Source organism: Archocentrus centrarchus, chromosome 19 (assembly GCF_007364275.1).
Source record: "Archocentrus centrarchus isolate MPI-CPG fArcCen1 chromosome 19, fArcCen1, whole genome shotgun sequence".
Taxonomy (NCBI): Eukaryota; Metazoa; Chordata; class Actinopteri; order Cichliformes; family Cichlidae; genus Archocentrus; species Archocentrus centrarchus.
This window is the reverse complement of record NC_044364.1, coordinates 20,567,707-20,577,268: the sequence shown is the minus strand read 5'-3', so window position 1 is coordinate 20,577,268 and position 9,562 is coordinate 20,567,707. Positions and strand designations below refer to the sequence as shown.

At 42.0% G+C, this 9,562-nt stretch overlaps 1 pseudogene; it reads right to left on the bottom strand.

Annotated features, from left to right (window-relative positions):
* Positions 1-2,020: 2,020 nt before the first annotated feature.
* Positions 2,021-8,936, bottom strand: LOC115798457 (extracellular calcium-sensing receptor-like; annotated as a pseudogene).
* Between the last annotated feature and the right edge of the window lie 626 nt (positions 8,937-9,562).

Here is a 9,562-nt window from a genome sequence, read left to right as displayed (position 1 = left end):
GACTCCATAAAACAACTTAAACCGTTGTTTTTGTGATATTAAACAGTAATATGCATAAAAGCACATTAAAGTTTCAGCAGCTTGTTTCCCACATGAACTAAAACTACCACGAGAAAACAAATGCATACTATAGTGTATTAAGGCTGCTCAGTATCATCCATAATGACAAATGTATTCATTGCTCTTTGTTTTCTCTGGAATTTAAGGGTGAAAATAATAACACTTCTAAACTAAAAGGATAAAGCCACAACTAATGTGCTCTTTTAACAAATTGTGCCAAAGCAGCACATGCTGATGTATGTTGATGTAGTAACCTGCACACCAAGCTGCCAGAGCAGGTACAGTATGTATCATCTGCATAACAATGAAAATGTATGTAATGATTTCCAATAATACTGCCTAAGGGAAGCGTGTATATTGTAAATAAAATTGGTCTTAGTCCAGAACCCTGTGGAACTCCATAATTAACCTTAGTGTGTGAAGAACACTCACCATTTACATGAACAAATTGGAGTGTATTAAATTCAAACCACTGCAGCGCAGTATCTTTAATTCCTATGGCATGCGCTAATCTCACCACTTTCAGAGGCCATAAGAGCATTATTTATAACCTTCACTAATGCTGTTTCTGTACTGTGATGAATTCTGAAACCTGACTGAAATTCTGGACAGGTGAGTCAAAAAGATGATGATGATTGGCCAAACAAGCATTATATTCTGGCCCCCATAAAAAGATTGTTTATCTATTCATTTAACCTCCTGAGACCCATCTCCTGTTTGCTATGCATTTTCAATTTCTCCTAAATATTTGTGATTAGATGGACCTGATATGTATATATACTAAGATTCCTCTTTGAACAGGAAGTTGTATTTTGTTACATGATTCATACATACTTTTGTGAGAAAAAAAGATGTCCTCAGATGTGGACACTGGGATTATTTTATAGCATAACACAACAAAAACAAGATGACTTAACAAAGTATAAAATACTACTGAGGACAATGGAGTATAAGGTGCAGCGAAGCCAAAATGTGGTGTCCCCCGTATGTGGATGCAGGGTCTCAGGAGGTTGAGGGCAGCGTGGTGGTGCCTCATAGCAAGAAGGCCCCAGCTTCAAATGTACTTGCCAGTTGAGATCATTCTGTGTGGTGTTCTCCCTGTGCCTGCATGGGTTCTCTCCAGGTACTCTGGCTTCCTCCCACAGTACACAGACATGCATGTTAGGTTGGCTGGTGATTGTAAATTGGTGTGAATTCGGTTCAATTACGTGTGAATATGAGCATGAATGTTTGTCTGTCTCGCTGTGCTAGATCTTTGACAGACTGGCGAACTGTAACCTGCATGTTGCCCTATGACAGCTGGGATAGACTCCAGCTCCCCCATAACATTAAATTGGATAAGTGTGGGTGCCGGGGTGGCTCAGAGGTTGAGCAGGCGACCATATACGTATGTTGCTTGGCAGTGCAGGCGATGCAAGGATATGGATGCAAGGATGTCGATGATTGCACCTTCGTGCACTACAGAGGGGATATGTTAAATCACAAGACACAATAACATGGTTGATCAAGTTGTTTCATCTACCAAAGGCATTTTGTAGAGGTAATAGCAGCCGTGGCCATTCTTTGACTTAAAATGACAAATTTGACTTTTTTTCTCAAAATAATATTTCAACTTTATTCTCAAAATTTTGACTTTATTTTCAAAATGCACAATATTTTTTTCTCAATGTGGCCCTAATACTCCTTTGTAGAAATAAAATAATACAAAGAGAAACATTTTATCAAATTGATGTGAGATGAGCATATGAAACAAATTTCACAGCAAATGAAAATCAAAGTTTTAGTTGTTTAGTATGGTTCTTTTTTTTCCAATAATTCATGAGCATATTAATATCATATTGAGATGAAGCTGGGGAAATACATTATTTTGCAATCTTTAGAATGAAGAGAATTGTTGTTTGAACAACAGTACAAACTATAGACATTGCTAAAATATTGCCTTAACTTTTTTTCAGAAAGATCATTGTGGGGCACCCTTCCCCATCATGTTCTTTTTTGTGTTCCTTTCTGGTTTCAGGAAGATAATATAACATTTTGGGGAAAAAATGCAAATTAACAGACCAAAACTGGAGGCAAGAATAGCAAATATTTCTACAGCTACACTGTACTTTCCTGGAGAGCTGACATACGCTGGGATAAATGTGATCCATACTGCACAGAATATCAGCATGCTAAAGGTGATAAACTTGGCTTCCTTAAAATTACCAGGCAGTTTCCGAGGCAGAAAAGCAAAAATGAAACACAAGACAGACAAAAGTCCTCTATAGCCAAGCAGAGCCCAGTAACCTACAACTGAGCCCAGAGCACATTCTAAGGTGATTTTGTCTTTGAATTCCTTAAAATTCTTAAATGGAAAAGGAGGGGAAATTGTTAACCAAATGACACATATGAGAACTTGAATAAGAGTGAAACTTGTAACACAGAGTCTCTGCTGTGCAGGCCCAAACCATTTCATCACATTGCTACCTGGAAGTGTAGCCCTGAAGGCCACTAGAACAACCATTGTTTTCCCCAGAACACAAGAGATACAGAGGACAAAGGTGATGCCAAATGCTACATGGCGCAGCATGCAGGACCAATCAGAGGGCTGACCGATGAAGGTCAGAGAACACAGGAAGCACAGAGTTAAGGAGAAGAGCAGCAGGAAGCTCAGCTCAGAGTTGTTTGCCCTGACAATCGGAGTTTTCCTATTTTTGAAGAATATTAATGCCACACCAGCAGTCGTGCACATTCCAAATAAAGATGCTGCAGTGAGCAGTGTTCCCATAATTTCTTCATATGATAGAAACACTGCCTCCTTCTTGATACAGGCATCTCTGTTTTCATTTGACCAAAATTCAGGGAGACATCTCAAACAGGTGACAGAATCTGCAAATTAATAGTAAACCAGATATTACACTTGATGAGTCGACTTTTCAGATTTCTGTGTTCATATCTATTCTATAACCTTTTAGTGTATAAGCTTATTATGCTATATCATTAACAGCCTATTACACTTTGTAGTTTGCTACTGATGTGACAGAATTAGAAAAACAAGAAGCAGCATGGTTATCAACATTTCTTCACTTTATTCTTAGCCAGTATAGCAGATGAGACATTTGTAACCTTGTTTGAGTGTCTACTCTGGCTCTATAATGTCTGATTCAATTATAGGACAAAATTAAAAAAAGCTTCTCGTTCCAGACAAGCCTCAGGTTCAGTTCTTTTGTTGGTTTTCTTCCTATATTGCTGCTGAACTAAGGTGTATTTTTAGGGGATTTATGGGATATATCTGGGATATATCTAATAAAAATATATGAATTAAAAACCAAAACACTAAAAACAAAATAAATTTCATCAGTCATGTCAAAAGCAAAAATTTCACAAGCACAGACCCACTACTGAAGAAATAAATGAATCAAAATCTGAATACCATGCTCTAAATTAATTATGGTATGGAATTCAGCTATTTTCTAATTAATAATTTAAAGTTAGTTTCCAAGAGACTAGCGCCATACTTTAAATTTAGAATGAAAACATGGGATGCTATATTGACTACTTTATTCTAAGTTCTAAAGTTTCCATTGACTATGACACAACCTGTAATGTTACTCATCTCTCCCTCTGCACATCTTATGCAGTCATAGCAGCAAACAGGCCTTCCTTTCTGGAGAACTTTGCGTGTTCCTGGAGGACACTTCTCACTGCAAACTGACACAGGAACCTGCATGAAAGAAAAAAGAAGAAAAAAAAAACATGAAACTACACATAGACTTTGAGAAAACAAATGTTTACATGATGTTATCATTTTATTAAGTTTGAATCATCAAAACTAAAGTACTGTGACACATATTAAATAGATATGAATGTTTAAAAAAACTACTTTATGACAGCTTGCCTGCTTTGAGTTTCTCGTCCAAATGAAAGACTTGTTTTGCAGATTTAGCTGCTGCTTTAATGATGTATCATAAAGACCAACAGTGACAAACTCCACAATGCTATTTTCTCTTGGCTGCCAGTTTATAATTCCATACTTTGCTGCTGGATCTCCATTCTCATTAAAATAAACCTCATCTCCTTCCTTTGTTTTGAAGTGAATCTTTAGTATGTGTTGTAAAATCTAAGATGATACGCCATAACACACCTACTGGCTATAGAACATGAGAGACAACATGTTTCCTTTTTTTTTTTTAATTACATCTATGATTCTTGCTAGCATGACTTAATGTAAAAACTATGATTTAAGTTAGTCTTAAGCTCACCATGAATGGATCCAGCATTATGTTATTGTTACATGTTTTATTACACTTGAGGATATTATGAAGTGCATGGGCCACTGCATACACTCCTTTAAAGACATTGTTAAAGATAGGCATGAGTGACATGTCAATGAGGCTGTTTTGAACTCCAGTCAGATCTTCATGTCCAGTACACTCTCTCTCAGCCTCTCTTGTTGACTTCAATCCCTTGAACTTACAGCTAAATAATGACTCCCAGAACTCAGTAAACAGTTCATTATTAAATGAATTGAGTAGTTTCACATCCAGCATGAACTCTCTCAGGCCACTGACATGTGCTTTGGGAATGGAAAGACCTATGGCACCATCCAGTATGTGATGCTTATCTATTGCTGCTGTTTGAGAATCAAATATCCAAGACTCACTGCCTACCCACTGGTACCCAGACAAGTTATGGCGCGAGAACTCATGTAATAGCATATTCATATCTGCACGAGAGAGGAATGCAACAATCACCTTGAAGGTTGAAGCCTTTATAATGTCAATTATCTTTTGTATTTTGGATCTGTCCAAAAAAAAAGACACAGAATACTCCAGACAGATGCCCAGCTGCTGTGCAGTTTCTGTGAATGTGGCCATGCCATTATTTCCATAATCAGTATTGGTTCTGATAGCGCCAACCCAAGTCCAACCAAAATACTTGACCAAATGGGCCAGGGCTCTGCTCTGGTAGTAGTCACTGGATATTGTTCTGAGGAAGGATGGGTACTTGGTTTTGTCACTGAGGTAAGCACATGTGGCAAAGTGGCTGATCTAATAGAATAAAAATAAATAAATAAGCATATTTATTTATTTCCATGATCCTCAGCATGAGAGAAAGATGCCACCTATATATACATATAAAATCATTCACGCAGTCTACCCACCACTGGTACATAATATGGTCCGATGACAGTACCTATTGCTATGGTTGGAGAGGTAGAGGAGTCTCCAATTATTGCCTGCACATATGCAGGTCTGGTACATGGTGTACCACTCCTACACTTCTGGCAATGGAGGCGCATATATCATAGATTTTATAGCCAAGAGAGACTCCTGGCAGTAGGTCTGTACTGTTATTAATCTCTTCAATGGCAAAAAGCATAACCTGGGCAAACTGGAAATCTCTGAAATATAAACTTAATTGAGATATTTAAAAATAATTGGCATTGCCTCAGATTTCCTCTTTAAACAGAGACAAAAGCATGTAAATCAATAATATTTAATACCAGAAATTCACAAAACTGAGAAAATTAAAATACCAGAAATACTGTGCCTCATTTGTATCTGCAGTGCTTCCCAATGGATGCATTAAATCTGAATTGATGTCTATGGTGTAATTTACCTGGTACATTGTAGTGGCAGTGGTTTGTGAATGTAAGTATCCTTTCTGTCTTTCCAGCTGGTATGAAAAGAGAACATCCCCCCCAATATAAGATTAAGATTAAGATTAAGATAGTGTTTATTTGTCACATGCACAGTTATACACAGTACAATGCACAGTGAAATGTATTTTGTACCTGCAACCATATATACACACACATATAAATAAGAAGAATAAAAAAAAAATTTAAAAAAAGTAATTCACACTATACACTATACTCTATATACTATACACTATACACACTTTTATAAATTATAATATTTACATTGTGCAATAATGGTCCAGTTAGGGCTCAGAGTTGAGCAGACGGATGGCTTGTGGGTAAAAACTCTTCTTCAACCTTTCAGTCTTAGCCCTCAGGCAGCGGTAACGCCGGCCTGATGGGAGCAGGGAGAAGAGAGAGTGTCCGGGGTGGCTGGGCTGTTTTAGGATCTTCATGGCCCTCAGCCTGCACTGCTTGGTGTAAATGTCCTGCAGGTTGGGGAGGGTGGTTCTGATGGTCCGTTCAGCTGAACGAACCACCCTTTTTAGGGCCATGAAGTCCTGCTTGGTGCAGTTTCCCATCCAGGTGGTGATGCTCCCACGCATGATGCTCTCGATGGTGCAGGTGTAAAAGTTCCTGAGCACCTTGAGTGGGAGCTTGAAGTCTCTCAGCCGCCTGAGGAGGTAGAGACGCTGTCTGGCCTTCTTCACAGTGATGTTTATGTGATGAGTCCAGGACAGGTCCTGTGAGATGGTCACTCCCAGGTATTTGAAAGTGTCCACTCTTTCCACCTCAGCACCACTGATGACAAGTGGATGGTAGTCCCTCTGCTGCTTCCTGCTGAAGTCCACGATCAGTTCCTTTGTTTTGCTGACGTTGAGCAGGAGGTGGTTCTCCTGGCACCAGTTCTCCTGCGGGAGACCTCTCTCCTGTAGGCTGTCTCCTCATTGTGAGAGATTAGTCCCACAACAGCAGTGTCGTCAGCAAACTTGATGATGACGTTGGACTCTGACGTGGCCTCGCAGTCATGGGTGTACAGTGAGTACAGCAGAGGGCTGAGCACACAGCCTTGGGGGGATCCAGTGTTGAGGGTGAGGGAGGATGAGGTGAGGTGACCCACTCGTACCACCTGTGGTCTGCTGGTCAGGAAGCTGTGAACCCACCTGCACAGGGATGGGCCCAGGCCCAGGTCCAGCAGCTTAGAGACCAGCCTGGAGGGAACTATGGTGTTGAATGCTGAGCTGTAATCTACAAACAGCACTCTCACATAGTTCCCCTTACCAGTGTCTATGTGTGAAAGGGTCTTGTGGAGGAGGAAGGATATGGCGTCATCTGTGGATCTGTCTGGCCGGTATGCAAACTGTAGTGGGTCGAGGGTGGTGGGCAGTGAGGAGGTGATGAATGTCTTGATGAGTCTCTCAAAACACTTCATCACCACAGAGGTGAGTGCTATGGGCCTGAAGTCATTGGGGCTGCTGGGGTGTGGTTTCTTTGGGACAGGGACTATGATGGACTTTTTAAAGCAGGTGGGAATCACACACAGTTTCAGTGAGAGGTTGAATATCAGTGTAAACACAGGTGCCAGCTGGTCAGCGCAGGTCTTAAGGACACGTCCACTAATACCGTCTGGTCCAGCCGCTTTCCTGGTGTTTACACGTCTAAACGCCCTCCTCACGTCGCGCTCCGTCACAGTGAGTGTCTCCGCCCCTCCGGCCGGGAGCGCAGCGGGCTGTCGGCTTCCCGACTCAAAGCGCGCAAAGAAGATGTTGAGTTCATCAGCCAGAGAAGCGTCGGCACTCACCGGGTGTGTGTGTGGTGCTTTGTAGTCCTTGATGGTGCGTAGTCCCTGCCACAGTCCCCTGGAGTCAGACTGTTGTAGTTGCTGTTCCAGTCTGCGGCCGTAGCGATGTTTAGCCTCTTTCACCGCTCTGCGGACGTTGTATGATGCAACCTTGTAGTCCTCCATGTTCCCAGAGGCGAGGCCGGAGTTGTAGGCAACGGTGCGGGACCTCAGGGCATCGCGGACAGATTTATCCACCCACGGCTTCTGGTTGGGAAAAGTCCTGATGGTCCTCCTAAGTGAAGTGTCTTCAACAACTTTCCCAATAAATCCCACAACAGTTTCCGTAAACTCCTCGATGTCTCCGCCCGCGCTGCTGCGAAACATGTCCCAGTCGGTTGAATCCAACGCACCCTGCAGAGCGGCCTCTGTTTGATCAGACCACCGTGTCACTTCTCTCACAGCAGGGGGTTCCTGCCTGAGCCGTTGTTTGTATTTCGGCATGAGAAGTACAGAGGTGTGGTCAGACTTCCCAAAAGGCGGAAGAGGCTTTGCTTTGTAGCCATCTTTGAATGCAGAGTAGCAGTGGTCTAGGGTCCTCTCTCCTCTGGTGGGGCAGTCGATGTGTTGAATCAATTCCGGTATCACCTTTTTCAAGTTTGCACTGTTAAAGTCCCCGGCTACGATGAGAGCCGCATAACGCTGGTTAGCCTGATAGGTGGAAATCGCCTCATGTAGCTCGGATAGTGCAGTGTTTGTGTCCGCCTGAGGTAGAATATAGACGGCGCTGAAGATGACCGAAGTGAACTCGCGGGGCAGGTAGTGGGGACGGCATTTCAGGGTTAGGAGCTCCAGGTTAGGTGAACATGATTGTTTCAGAAGGACAACATTCCTACTGTCACACCAGTTGTTATTAATCATTAGGCACACACCTCCTCCTCTTGATTTTCCAGACTCACTCGTTCTGTCCGTGCGATGAACACTGAAGAACTCCGACGGCTGTACGGCGTGGTCCGGTATGAGGGGGGTCAGCCATGTCTCCGTGAGACAGATGATGTTGCAGTCCCTTATGTCCCTCTGAAACTGTATCCTGGCCCTGAGTTCGTCCAGCTTGTTATCCAGTGACTGGACATTAGCCAACAGGATGCTCGGCAGTGGCGTTTGGTGCGCTCTGCGCCTCAGCCTCTCTCTTACGCCGGCTCTTTTCCCTCGGGGCCTTGTCCGTGACCTGGGTCCTTTGTTTGAGCTGGCCCATTGGAAACGCAGTATTTCCTGAGGCCAAGTCGGGTCGGGAGAAAAAGGTGTCAGAATACAGCCAGAGTGCTGTATTCTGATATTAAAAAGAGTCTGTCTGTCATACGTGATATGACACAGAGCAGGCGGAATTATAAAGTCCAAAATTAGAGCTAAACCTAATATAAACAAACAAAGCGTAGGAGCAGGTACGACGGCTGCTGACCTCACCGGCGCCATCTTGAAATTTCCCCATCTTTAGATAGCAACGGGTTCTCAGGATCTCCTGTCTGTCTGCACATCAGCTCATCAGCATGAGAGAAAGATGCCACCAACAACAGCTGCAGAAGTGCCCATCCCTGCTTTGGCCAGTTCTGTGTGGATGTCATATCTTGAGCTAAAAAATCTAATGCCATCACAAGTGTCTTCATGTAAATGAAACACTTACAGTGGTGCTGTATAAAAAATAACAATAGAAAACTGATGGTTCATTCTTAGTCATACAAGGTTGGGCTAGAGGAGGGACATGCCCAATCATGACGATTTTATGCAGATTACTGTATGTAAAAGAAGGAAATACACTTTAGGCAGGCCCATTTAAATATACAATAACAATGCAAAAAAGTGATTCACTGCAAATAAATATGCAGTAAAATTATGGGTCCCATGTGAAATTGCAGTGAGTTATGCATACAGTAAGTGACAAGAAAGCTGGGATTGTTACTTTGTTAGAAAATATTTATTTATTGATCAAGTTAAAAACAAAAAAACGACTTAGGCTGCTCTGAGTGTTTTAATTATTTGCATCCACGGTCACACTAATGATGCACTCATGCAATGTTTGTATCTTATATTAACTTAAGTAG